Source organism: Bacillus rossius, chromosome 7, assembly GCF_032445375.1.
Source record: "Bacillus rossius redtenbacheri isolate Brsri chromosome 7, Brsri_v3, whole genome shotgun sequence".
Lineage (NCBI taxonomy): Eukaryota > Metazoa > Arthropoda > Insecta > Phasmatodea > Bacillidae > Bacillus > Bacillus rossius.
Genome location: NC_086335.1, coordinates 17983513 through 17998419, shown reverse-complemented (window position 1 = coordinate 17998419; position 14907 = coordinate 17983513).

Genomic DNA, 14907 nt, shown 5'->3' with positions numbered 1-14907 from the left:
GCGTACATTGAGCATATGTACTCATAAAAAAACTGATTCCAGTACAGACGTAATGTCATCATAGCTGCACAAGTGTGTGCGTAAACCACGGGAAAGAATACTACTACTTCAAAATCAGCATATTAGACCTGTGTACAAAACACTAGCCTTCTTATTCAATAATTTTACCAAGTGGCTCGTACCAAATAAATATCTGGCATGCTTTCTAAAACTTTGATATTATTCCATTAACAGGAGCCTAATGCAGTTTCAAATGTCTCTTCATCTTAAGCCATTCTTTGATTTTACCACATGGTGTTTATCTTTAAATTTTTAAATTGTATGTAGTGTTTAAATGAATTCCTAGAAAACGGTGTCTTTAATGTGATGGGATCTATAAAAATGGACTTTAACCGGATGATTGACACTCTTTCATAACGATATTATGTATAGAAAAGAAAAAAATATTCAAACCCAAATTATTTGATGTTATAATAATTTAATATCAGTGATAAGTATTAATAAGTAATATTATAAAGTAAAATACCATAAGTTATGTCCTACTAAATGGGATTCACTATTTACATTATTTTGTTACTCAACTAAAATTTCCAGCTAATATTTCACGAGGAATAAACAAATGCAGTTATTAGTTTATTCACTTACTAAAAGCAAACTTCTTATGACAGTAAAATATCGTGGGAAAATCTCTGTTAATTAAAGATTCACTTGAAAATGTGTTGTAATGGAAGTGTTAGAGGAAAAAACTGGATTTTCAAGAGAAAAGCCATCAGTTTACATCAACGTCCACCATGTTTCGGACTGTGGAAATTTTTAATTACTGGTGTCGTTGGTATTCAAACCTTGGTTGCCTTGAAAAGAGAGTACCTGGTTGATGACTAAGCACTGCAGTATTGTGGCATGATTGTAGTAATAATTATCTATACTAATATTATAAAGCTGAAGAGTTTGTTTGTTTGAACGCGCTAATCTCAGGAACCACTGGTCCGATTTGAAAAATTCTTTCAGTGTTGGATAGTACATTTATCGAGGAAGGCTATAGGCTATATTATATTATCAATAACATTAGATATCCTTACTAAAAGTCCATTTTTGAATCAAATGCGTTGGAGGGGGTTAGATACAACATGCAGTACACGTACGAAGTGTGTTGACAATGCCTCAGGCGCTAGAAGTTTATTTCCTATTGCCTATTAACATTGTTGCCACGCACTAGATGCCTTATCATTCTTAATTTTCCCATACAAGTAAAAAACACCCGTGTGATATTAACAACGAAGCAATCAGTACCCTCCTAAGAGATCAATTAGTACTTAAATACTTGTTATCACTTTAAATCGCAAACGTAAACTATTGTTTTTTTTCCTCTCTCTGTGTTTAATTTGTTTCTTAATTGCCCTTTTTTTCAAGTAGCTATATATATATATTACAGACTTGAAACTTCACAGTAATTTTCCTTATGTTACGCAGGATGACAATTTCCGAAAATTAGATCCCATGAGTGGTTAAAACCAGGCAACAGTGCGTACTTTGTCTGCATGAGAACAGGATTTTGCATTGTTCATACCTTCTGCGTCTCCGTGGCAACGGGCATCGCGCGGCAGTGGCGTACCCACAAGGAGGGGCATGTATAATGAGCGGCGCAAGAGTGATCTGCCTGTAGACTTCCGTAGCGAAGTACGGGTACATCAGTTGTACGTTACGTGCACGAGTCGGGAAACCATCGGTGCTACCTATTATTTTCTCTCCGGTACATTATACAGCGTTGTAATAAATTTTCACTGAATTTTTTTTATTTACTATTTCTGTAAATGGGAGATGTGGCTTAATTTTTTTCCATACGTATAGCCGTGCGAAGCCGGGTCAGGCAGCTAGTAGTAAATAAAGTGGTAGGCCTAATTATATCTTAACTGTCAATAAGACGTTTCAATTGAAAATACCTATACCATTATGTTGTTAATGTGGAAAATATGAAAACCAGGCTAAATCAAAGTAAAATTTGAGCAGTTGTGAATATACATGGTGGCCTTCAGTTTGTTCCAGGTTTCTGATTTCGCTGTAGCTCTTTGTAGGTGTTCGAGACATTATTTACTGTTAGAAAATATTGTGCATTTGCGAAGTTTTCAACGAATAATGCACCTGAAATAAACAAAGGAGTAGTCTTTTTATAACTGGTCGTTCGTTGACACTGCGCTGGATCCACCTTCCAAGTTCCGTGTTTTAATGTAGAAAGGATAACAATGCACATGGAACGAAGGAGAGAAAAGGGTGTTTTATTTTTATACATCTAACACATTTGGAATGTATTGTTAGTACTTAGTACTTAGAGATGATCCGTGTGAGCTCATTTGCGGAGAAAGTGGCTACCGGCTAACTAACGAACCTACGCACGGAGATTCACGGGTAGTTAGTAACGTGTTGTTGGTAAATGAGAGGGATATGTTCGAGAGGTTCGCCGAACAAGGCCATCCCACCCAGCTGCCTCACCGGCCAGCCAGGGGCCAGTGATGTCGGCAGGGAGCAGGTGGCGGCTGGCAGACATTTATGAGGGAGAACAGAGACTCGTGAGGGAGGACAGAGACCAGTGAGGGAGGACAGAGACACGTGAGGGAGGACAGAGACTCGTGAGAGAGGACAGAGACTCGTGAGGCAGGGCAGAGTCTCGTGAGAGAGGACAGAGACTCGTGAGGGAGGACAGAGACTCGTGAGGGAGGACAGAGACTCGTGAGGCAGGGCAGAGTCTCTTGAGGGAGGACAGAGACTCGTGAGGGAGGACAGAGTCTCGTGAGGGAGGACAGAGACTCGTGAGGGAGGACAGAGACTCGTGAGGGAGGACAGAGACTCGTGAGGGAGGACAGAGAGTCGTGAGTCAGGGCAGAGTCTCGTGAGGGAGGACAGAGACTCGTGAGAGAGGACAGAGACTCGTGAGGGAGGACAGAGACTCGTGAGGGAGGACAGAGACTCGTGAGGCAGGGCAGAGTCTCTTGAGGGAGGACAGAGACTCGTGAGGGAGGACAGAGTCTCGTGAGGGAGGACAGAGTCTCGTGAGGGAGGACAGAGACTCGTGAGGGAGGACAGAGACTCGTGAGGGAGGACAGAGACTCGTGAGTCAGGGCAGAGTCTCGTGAGGGAGGACAGAGACTCGTGAGAGAGGACAGAGACTCGTGAGGCAGGGCAGAGTCTCGTGAGAGAGGACAGAGACTCGTGAGGCAGGGCAGAGTCTCGTGAGAGAGGACAGAGACTCGTGAGGGAGGACAGAGACTCGTGAGGGAGGACAGAGACTCGTGAGGCAGGGCAGAGTCTCTTGAGGGAGGACAGAGACTCGTGAGGGAGGACAGAGTCTCGTGAGGGAGGACAGAGACTCGTGAGGCAGGGCAGAGACTCGTGAGAGAGGACAGAGACTCGTGAGGCAGGGCAGAGTCTCGTGAGAGAGGACAGAGACTCGTGAGGCAGGGCAGAGTCTCGTGAGGGAGGACAGAGACTCGTGAGGCAGGGCAGAGTCTCTTGAGGGAGGACAGAGACTCGTGAGGGAGGACAGAGTCTCGTGAGGGAGGACAGAGTCTCGTGAGAGAGGACAGAGACTCGTGAGGCAGGGCAGAGTCTCGTGAGAGAGGACAGAGACTCGTGAGGCAGGGCAGAGTCTCGTGAGAGAGGACAGAGACTCGTGAGGCAGGGCAGAGTCTCGTGAGAGAGGACAGAGACTCGTGAGGCAGGGCAGAGTCTCTTGAGAGAGGACAGAGACTCGTGAGGCAGGGCAGAGTCTCGTGAGAGAGGACAGAGACTCGTGAGGCAGGGCAGAGTCTCGTGAGAGAGGACAGAGACTCGTGAGGCAGGGCAGAGTCTCGTGAGAGAGGACAGAGACTCGTGAGGGATGACAGAGACTCGTGAGGGATGACAGAGTCTCGTGAGGGAGGACAGAGACTCGTGAGGCAGGGCAGAGACTCGTGAGAGAGGACAGAGACTCGTGAGGCAGGGCAGAGTCTCGTGAGAGAGGACAGAGACTCGTGAGGCAGGGCAGAGTCTCGTGAGAGAGGACAGAGACTCGTGAGGCAGGGCAGAGTCTCTTGAGGGAGGACAGAGACTCGTGAGGGAGGACAGACACTCGTGAGGGAGGACAGAGTCTCGTGAGGGAGGACAGAGACTCGTGAAGGAGGACAGAGACTCGTGAGAGAGGACAGAGACTCGTGAGGCAGGGCAGAGTCTCGTGAGAGAGGACAGAGACTCGTGAGGGAGGACAGAGACTGTGAGGCAGGGCAGAGTCTTGTGAGAGAGGACAGAGACTCGTGAGGGAGGACAGAGACTCGTGAGGGAGGACAGAGACTCGTGAGAGAGGACAGAGACTCGTGAGGCAGGGCAGAGTCTCGTGAGAGAGGACAGAGACTCGTGAGGCAGGGCAGAGTCTCGTGAGGGAGGACAGAGACTCGTGAGGGAGGACAGAGTCTCGTGAGGGAGGACAGAGACTCGTGAGAGAGGACAGAGACTCGTGAGGGAGGACAGAGACTCGTGAGAGAGGACAGAGACTCGTGAGGCAGGGCAGAGACTCGTGAGAGAGGACAGAGACTCGTGAGGCAGGGCAGAGTCTCGTGAGAGAGGACAGAGACTCGTGAGGGAGGACAGAGACTCGTGAGAGAGGACAGAGACTCGTGAGGCAGGGCAGAGTCTCGTGAGAGAGGACAGAGACTCGTGAGGGAGGACAGAGACTCGTGAGAGAGGACAGAGACTCGTGAGGGAGGACAGAGACTCGTGAGAGAGGACAGAGACTCGTGAGGGAGGGCAGAGTCTCGTGAGAGAGGACAGAGACTCGTGAGGGAGGACAGAGACTCGTGAGAGAGGACAGAGACTCGTGAGGGAGGACAGAGACTCGTGAGAGAGGACAGAGACTCGTGCGGGAGGACAGAGTCTCGTGAGGGAGGACAGAGACTCGTGAGAGAGGACAGAGACTCGTGAGGGAGGACAGAGACTCGTGAGGCAGGGCAGAGACTCGTGAGAGAGGACAGAGACTCGTGAGGCAGGGCAGAGTCTCGTGAGAGAGGACAGAGACTCGTGAGGGAGGACAGAGACTCGTGAGAGAGGACAGAGACTCGTGAGGGAGGACAGAGTCTCGTGAGGGAGGACAGAGACTCGTGAGAGAGGACAGAGACTCGTGAGGGAGGACAGAGACTCGTGAGAGAGGACAGAGACTCGTGAGGGAGGACAGAGACTCGTGAGAGAGGACAGAGACTCGTGAGGCAGGGCAGAGTCTCGTGAGAGAGGACAGAGACTCGTGAGGGAGGACAGAGACTCGTGAGGCAGGGCAGAGTCTCGTGAGAGAGGACAGAGACTCGTGAGGCAGGGCAGAGACTCGTGAGGGAGGACAGAGACTCGTGAGGCAGGGCAGAGTCTCGTGAGAGAGGACAGAGACTCGTGAGGCAGGGCAGAGTCTCGAGAGGGAGGACAGAGACTCGTGAGGCAGGGCAGAGACTCGTGAGAGAGGACAGAGACTCGTGAGGCAGGGCAGAGTCTCGTGAGAGAGGACAGAGACTCGTGAGGCAGGGCAGAGTCTCGTGAGGGAGGACAGAGACTCGTGAGAGATGACAGAGACTCGTGAGAGAGGACAGAGACTCGTGAGGCAGGGCAGAGTCACGTGAGAGAGGACAGAGACTCGTGAGGCAGGGCAGAGTCTCCTGAGGGAGGACAGAGACTCGTGAGTGAGGACAGACACTCGTGAGAGAGGACAGAGACTCGTGAGGCAGGGCAGAGTCTCGTGAGGGAGGACAGAGACTCGTGAGGGAGGACAGAGACTCGTGAAGGAATACAGAGACTCGTGAGGGAGGACAGACACTCGTGAGGGAGGAAAGAGACTCGTGAGGGAGGACAGAGACTCGTGAGGGAGGACAGAGACTCGTGAGAGAGGACAGAGACTCGTGAGGCAGGGCAGAGTCTCGTGAGGGAGGACAGAGACTCGTGAAGGAGGACAGAGACTTGTGAGGGAGGACAGACACTCGTGAGGGAGGACAGACACTCGTGAGGGAGGAAAGAGACTCGTGAGGGAGGACAGAGACTCGTGAGGGAGGACAGAGACTCGTGAGGGAGGAAAGACACTCGTGAGGGAGGAAAGAGACTCGTGAGGGAGGACAGAGACTCGTGAGGGAGGACAGAGACTCGTGAGAGAGGGCAGAGTCTCGTGAGGGAGAACAGAGACTCGTGAAGGAGGACAGAGACTCGTGAAGGAGGACAGAGACTCGTGAAGGAGGACAGAGACTCGTGAGGGAGGACAGAGACTCGTGAGGGAGGGCAGAGTCTCGTGAGGGAGGACAGAGACTCGTGAAGGAGGACAGAGACTCGTGAGGGAGGACAGACACTCGTGAGGGAGGACAGACACTCGTGAGGGAGGAAAGAGACTCGTGAGGGAGGACAGAGACTCGTGAGGGAGGACAGAGACCTGTGAGGGAGGACAGAGACTCATGAGGCAGGGCAGAGTCTCGTGAAGGAGGACAGAGACTCGTGAAGGAGGACAGAGACTCGTGAGGGAGGACAGAGACTCGTGAGGCAGGGCAGAGTCTCGTTAGGGAGGACAGAGACTCGTGAAGGAGGACAGTGTCTCGTGAGGGAGGACAGACACTCGTGAGGGAGGACAGACACTCGTGAGGGAGGAAAGAGACTCGTGAGGGAGGACAGAGACTCGTGAGGGAGGACAGAAACTCGTGAGGGAGGACAGACACTCGTGAGGGAGGAAAGAGACTCGTGAGGGATTGGCAGAGTCTCGTGAGGGAGGACAGAGACTCGTGAAGGAGGACAGAGACTTGTGAAGGAGGACAGAGACTCGTGAAGGAGGACAGAGACTCGTGAAGGAGGACAGAGACTCGTGAGGGAGGACAGAGACTCGTGAGGGAGGACAGACACTCGTGAGGGAGGAAAGAGACTCGTGAGGGAGGACAGACACTCGTGAGGGAGGACAGAGACTCATGAGGCAGGGCAGAGACTCGTGAAGGAGGACAGAGACTGGTGAGGGAGGGCAGAGACTCGTGATGGAGGTCAGAGACTCGTGAGGGAGGGCAGAGACTCGTGATGGAGGACAGAGACTCGTGAGGGAGGGAAGAGTCTCGTGAGGGAGGACAGAGACTCGTGAGGGAGGACAGAGACTCATTAGGCAGGGGAGAGAGGGCCCCTGGAGGGAGGTGATCTCCGAGCTGTGACAGAAGTGATCCTCTCTGCACCGGCCCCACCCGCATCCAGGAAAAACAAAGCACGCCACAAACTACGCATTCACTAACTCTGCGACATACAATGTTTGGCTTCACCATCGAGAAAACAAAAGCAATGAAAGTTAGGGCTAATTTTATTTTCGATACGTTCTTTGTTTGTTTTTTTCAATGGGGAAGATTTATTTAACATATTTTTGATAGACAAAGCTGCGCCTTTTCTGGTATTCGCTGTAGGTCAGAGAGAAACCACAAGATTAGAAAGTAAGACGCCTACACAAACACAAAGAAAAACAAGCCAAAAATCAGCTGATGTCAAAAGTTAGATGCACGGATAAACCCGTACGAAGGATTTAGTCTAAAAAGCAATTGCTACTATTTCCATCATCTTTCTTTTCCATTCTTGCGGTTTATCAATTACATACAGTGTAAAACAGCAATGCCGTATGTCCATAAATAAATTTTTAATGACTTTCGTTATTAAGATCAATTATTATTTCCAAATTCCTTCTTAAATGATAAAAATTGGTAAATATCCTTTGTCATAGCTTCACAGACAAAGGCAAAATAAAAATTAAATAAAAATTAAATAAAGATACTGTTAAAGCAGTTTGTATGTGTTTTTTTATGTTTCACATTTTAAGATAATATTAAGTTAATAATTTTTCTTCCCCAAAATACCTATTTAGTTTTAATATTTTATGTAAAACGCCTGAATGGCAACATTTTACTATTTTTTGGTTGCAGAACCAACAAAATCACAACAATATTATTAATGTAAAACTACAAAAATAAAGAGTATCTTATTTTTTTTCTAAAGAATATTTGTTTGTAAGACCCATACAACACACACAGAACATTAAACAAAACATAGACAAATTAACACCAAACAAATACATAACCAATACACTTAATAACGTGGGAATAAAATTAAAAACCCCTATTTTATATATTTATTAAAACATAACCACCTAATAAGATTCAATAATAACATTAAATATTAAATAACCCAGCTTTTACTCAGAAATTTATTCTAATTTCCAGATGAATAAAAGTCTCGTGTTTCTGTTTATTTAGATATTCAATAAAAACTATTATGGTCGACTGACTTAAGCTTAACACAGTTTCACTCAGACCTTTGAGGTTTGAGGCAAAGCACAAATTGACTAAACTGTTATTTTATTCAGTGACATAGTAACAATGTTTGGCAGTATTTAATTTGTTTCTTCAAATAGGCTTCTTTTGATATGTTTTTTTCAACACATGAATCATTATGGAAATATAAATGGTTATAGTACTGCTTTTAATACTTCAAATTAAACCTAAATGCCAAAAATATCGTTGGACACTGTCTAATAACAATTCAGACTAAACACCTGGGGTTGTTTAAATAGCACCAACCAAGTCAATAAACTATACTGAAGTTAAGCAATAGAATCTTCAACAGCACTGAAAAACAGCCTCTGGGCTGCCATTAGCCCAAAAAACAGGAAATCCTTTAAAATTTTAAATCTTGCAATGTTTAACAATTACTATAATTCAAAATATTATAAAATGGTAGGTTTCATAAATCCAATGCAAAACTACAATGAATGAATAATTTAAACACAAATAGGTTAAACGAAACACATGAATTAAATAACTTAAAAATAAATATTACTGACACCAAAATTGAAGAATTGTAAGTAGTTAGATTTAGTAGGTCCGGGGACAGCGGAGTGTGGATTTGGATTTCGGATTGGTTACCTTTGACCTATGACGTCATTTCCGACCGCCATCTTGGATTACGTCAATTTCTGCCACCATTTTGGATTACGTCATTTCCTGCAACCATCTTGTATTATGACATTTCCTGCCGCCATCTTGTATTATGTCATTTCCGGTCGCCATATTGGATTACCCGGCCGCCATCTTGGATTATGTCATTTTAAGACCATCCTCTTTTTAATTCTAGAACTTTATATTATGTCACTACCAATGAGGCTTGAGGATTCGGATTTTTGATTTTACCATTATGCAATCACCATCTTGGATTACTTAATTTATGGCCGCCATTTTGTTTTCAGAACTTTCTACCATTACATCATAACTAATGAGGCTTTGGATTTTCACATTACTGTCGCCATTTTGAATTCTAGAACTTTCTACCATTGCAAAATAACTACCAATACTTGGGACATGACATCACCACTCCCCCATCTTGGATTATGTCATATCCGGCCACCATCATTTCCGACCACCATTTTGGATTTAATTTTCGCATGCTCTATCATTCTATTATTATGCAATCATATAGTATTACATCATATCTGACTGCCATCTTGAATAACATCATTTCCGGCTGCCATATAGTATTACATCATTTATGTTCGCTATAGAGGATTACATCATTTCCATTCACCATTTTGATTTCTAGAACTTTCTACTGTCTCTATTACATCACCACTGATAAGACTTAGGGATTGGGATTTAAGATTTTCACATTAATATTATACAATCACAAATTTGTTTTATAGAAACACCCACCATTTTTAATAATGAAATCACACCTACCGCCACTGAATCGAGTGCCCCGCTCCTATGTTGTACTTTTCGTTACGATGAAATCATACCATTTACATGCATTACACTTTTCGTTACGGTCACATAACCACCACCATATTGTATGACCTTGATCCCAACTGACATTTAGAATTCTACCATCTTAGATGTAACCATTTTGAATTATGTAACCTAACACCCCACAATCGTGCACCCTACTCCTATGTACCACAAAAACTGAAGTTGATGTACAGAAACTATACTAAAACACAATGCGTATTTTTACCCTCAACTTCTGGTAAAATGACGCACTGCGGGAAATCCGACGCACAAAAAAAAGGCGAGAAAGTCATAATTAAATGAAGAAAACATTTGTTAACATCATTAAATACAAAGTAACGAACTAAAGTAATAATATATGAGAGCGAAAATAAAATAAATGGTAAATTTATGAATATTTAATGATACCAAAATTACTGAATTATAGCAGGAAAGTTTTCAGTCCAGTAATTAAATTACTATGACTGTATAGTGAAAATATCAATTTATTCTTAAACAAAAAAAAAAAAACAATTTAAATTTTAAATTTTCCACGCATAACTCTTTTACATGGAAAAGTAAAAAATTCTGTGAAATATGGCCTTAAGCGATTGGAATTTTTGTAACGCTCAAAATTTGGTACCCCGTGAACAAAGAAGTTTCACTTCATAAATTAATATAATCTCAATGAATACTTATAAAAGCCTAATGTTTTTTCTGGTCCTGCCGTGCCGTCTCCTGCCCGTCCAGCGATACGCGGTGTTCAGCAAGATGCTCAGAGGCGCTTGTCCGTCTGACCCGCGCCGGCTGACAGTTGAGGACACCGCCGCGGCGGCTCGCACACGGCGCGCATACCAACCACTTCGTATCTCGCATCTGGAGAGCGACGGTCAGAATCGTGCCATTTTCTAATAATAGGTTTGTGAATCGTTTCATGGGTGGGAATTTGCATGACCCTCGTGATTTGAAAACTGAAATTTGTTTAGTTATGCAATTACCTGCATAAGAACTTGTTATTATTATGAACTCTCCATTGTAGATTATATTTTATGATATTCTTAGAAATTAAAAAAAAATACCGAGTTTTAAATATTTATGTGGTATATGAACATGAAAGGTAATTTTATAAGACCAGAATGTAATGAAGTAGCTTGGCTTCTGGGTTGTAGCCGTGTCCTTGGTGAATAATTCACCGACATTTCGGTCGACACTGCAGTCGCAGTCATCAGGGAGCAGTTACCTACTGAGATTCTTACCTGTTGCCCTGCCTTTATAAAGGATAACTGGTAAGAACCTCAGTAGGTAACTTCTCCCTGATGATGGCAACTGCAATGTCGACCGAAACGTCGGTGAATTATTTGCCAAGGGCACGGCTACAACCCAGAAACCAAACTACTTCAAACAATGGCCGTGAAAGCCTGCGAACATAAGATATTACCAGAATGTAATGTAGCTTCTCCCTTGAAAACTTAAATGTTAGAATCATCCTTTTAACACACTTAGTATAGCGGTACTTTGGTCATCTGAAAATAAATAATCAGTTCCTTACTTTGGCCCGAGAAAAAGCACGAGAATCGATGCATCGATAGTTTTATATCGAGACTCTGCAGGTCGACGCGACGCGGAGTCGATGCGGCGAGAGATGTCGCGCGGCCGCTGGAGCTACACGAGCGAGGGAAGCCTTCTTTTCACAGACGAGAGAGCCAAACACCCGATCGTGCTTCTTCGTTTTTTTTTTTTTTTGTTCATTGTAACTCATGATAACTAATGGTCAATTAGGTTAGGTTAGCTACATTATAAATACTTTAAAACATTGTGGACAATTGATTTGGTCAGGATAGCTACATTAAAGATACTGTGAAATCATGTAAACGGTTTCCTAGCCCTGGATAGCTACATATTAAAAAGATATTTGTTAAGCAACCATGAAATTATTTAACAGTATTTTTAATGTAGCTATACCTACTTACCTAATATAACCAACCATCCACAATGTTTTAAAGTTAGCTAACCTATCCTAATCGACCGGTTTATACAATGAGATAGAACGGATATGAAAAAGCGTGCATGAACTTCGGGTAACTTCGGGTAACTTCGGATGTGGCTCTCTCGTCTGTGAAATGCAGGCTTACACGAGCGACGCTACGGAGGCGACGACAGGCCAACACAGCCTCGCAGAGAGCGGCACTGCAGGTAGAGCGACCTCCTGCCGCGAGCAGATGGCGGCACCTTACCAGCAGATGTTCTTATTTAGCCTCCAGGAGGGGAGGCGGTGCGCACCAGAGAGAGAGAGAGAGAGAGAGAGAGAGAGAGAGAGCTGAGATGCTTGCGATAAAACAGGACCCGTCCATTAAATAAATCCTTTGTGGCGGCATGTTGAATTTATTACGCCAAGTGACAGAGGATTTATTTTAACGGTCCTAGCTCGCCGCTTCCTGACAGCTTTTATGATACGCACATCAAAGTGGGGAGGCAAACAGGTTTCGGAGCGCTGCGCCCCTCCCCCTTCAACGCGCGGCTATAACCGATTCCCCGCCGCTCCTATTTACACGATCATTTCTATTTATGTGTTATTTATCTGGCCCGACAGCGTAACAAACACGACGGCTTGTAGCGCGTCGGCCCGGCCTCGAGAAGTTTATGACCGCCGCCATTTACATTAGATTAATGACGTGGGGCTGCCTGCTTCTTATTTTCTGTTTTTAATCACCGCCGCGCCTGTGGGCCGCTCACAAACCAACAGCGAGTCGTGGAAGGAAAAATAAAAAAGAAATGCGCGAGACTTATATTCCGAGCAGGCTCGATGATAATTATTCTCTATCACTAATCATTATGCTAATAGTGCCAACATGTGGCCGACAAAACTGACTTTATTTAAATGTATTGCAACGGAATTATTTTATTTTCCCTTAAGCATAATTTATTTTTTCATTTATGGCAAATTAAAATGAAATAAGTAGGTAAATTGGTATTTTGCGAAAGAAAAACTATATATACCTGTACTGTATATAAATAAACTGGCACGAACCGAAGGAAAGAGAAGAGGTGCAGTTATTTCCGCGGGAATATGTTCTATCTTGTGTACACCCACTGCAGGTGAGGCGAAGCGAGGAGAAGAGAAGAGAAGAGAAGAGAAGAGAAGAGAAGAGGCGCTCGCCTCGCGAGTAGTCTGGAAGCAAGCGAGCGGCGAGTAGCGCGACGCGGCCTCCTCGGCTCTCTTCGGCCACTTCCGGGTCTGCTCGGCCTTCGGCTGCGACACTGCTACTACACACCTGGCGTCCGCATCGTAAAATGCACCCTTCATATGGTTACAACCTTTTTGTGTGTTCGCTTGCATACAAGATATTTGTTAAGTAATAAAGTGAAGTTTTCATCCACAGCAGTGGAAATATTTTAATTTTAAGAAAGAACCATTTTGATGATTCAAGATACGGTATATATTTTCAGCCGTTCTCATCTAGTGCAGCTTTTTTGTCGAAGACAGTGGCAGTTCAGTAGCACCAATGCTTCCGAATATCTCTGGTAAAAATGCAAGGACACGCAGATTTTCCTCGACCCCATCTTCACAAAATTTTCTTAAAAATTAATAATATTTTTCATCAGCACTATAATATGCAATTTGTACTACAAACGATTCTAAAAGAAGAAAATATAAATCTCAGAATGTAATGGCCACACTTGAACAAATCGTGGAAAGACAAGATATATGACAGCAAAGAGCTCAGTCTTGTCAGAAATAACTTTTAATAAAAACTTAAATGTTAAGTGTAGGAACTTTGAAAAACAAATTGATACGCCATATAAAGGTCTTAACTTCATAGATATCTAAGCCCAATAGAAAACTTGATATTTATGAAAACCCTAATGTGAACTATATATATATATATATATATATATATATATGCAAGAGTGAAGGGAATATTTGGCAATGGAAGTTGGTTTATGGTTAAAAAAAAAAGCATGTGTACCTACGTACAGGCGTTAACATTTGTACCTACTTCTTCGGCATGATTAAGAAACTGAGAGTTAACACATACATGCTAAAAATTTTATCGAAGTTTATTTAACTAAAACGATAAAAGGAGTGAAGAGAGATAATAACAATAAATAATAGGCTACCTGCTTAGGTAAAATTCACGGACGTTTAAAGTGACGTCAGCTAATTGTCAGGCCTTTCAACCATCGACGGTGGCAGTATTACTAAAGGAGATTGAGGGAAGTGGGCGACTGAAATGCTGCCCCTTGGAAGGGCAGCCCTTCAGGATTTTTCTGACAGTGGTTAGTTTGTAAAGTGACCTAACCTAACCTAACCTAACCTTACCTAACCTAAACTAACCACTGTCAGAAAAATCCTGATGGGCTGCCCTTCCAAGGGGTAACAATTCAGACAACCTTTCAAAAACACCACTGTTAAAGATATCCTGATGGGCTGCCCTTCCAAGGGGAAACAATTCAGGATTATAAAATTACGAAAATAGACACATTTTAAGATACTGGAAGGGCTGCCCTTCCAGTAGCTTTACAAACTAACCACTGTCAGAAAAATCCTGAAGGGCTGCCCATCCAAGGGGCAAAAATTCAGCTCCCCCGAGGGAAGTCGTGCACCTGGTCGTATGCTGTGTACTAGTTACCCAAAAACGTGTCTTAGCATATCAGGGTAACCGAGTCATTCCTCGTTATGTTTGTGGGGGAATGTTTTCTAACTGATCTATAGAAGGTTCCTTCACCACGTTTTGAACGAGCCTTAGCGCCCGGCGGGCACTGCGTTGTGCGTGTGCGGTTTTAGACACGTGTTTGTATATGCTCGACAGGTTCTCTTCCTGGTAAACCACGGTTGGTTAATAAAACGTGTGTTAGGTATGTATCTGAACAACAATCTGAACCACTTTTCTATATTTAAGTTTTCTTTAAATTTATGTCGCTGAATTTAGCAAAAAAAATTCAAACCTTCCACAAAAATAACCTTAAAAATCCAATATATTTTAAGAATTGTTTTCACCTGAAGAAAAATTAACTGTAATTAATAATGCAAATAAATAATAAATACCGAACATAACCTCACTTATATAAATGCACTTAAAAATTTTTTTCAAACACAAGTTCTATAAAAAAAATTACAATAAATAAATGTTTTAAATTTTATGGA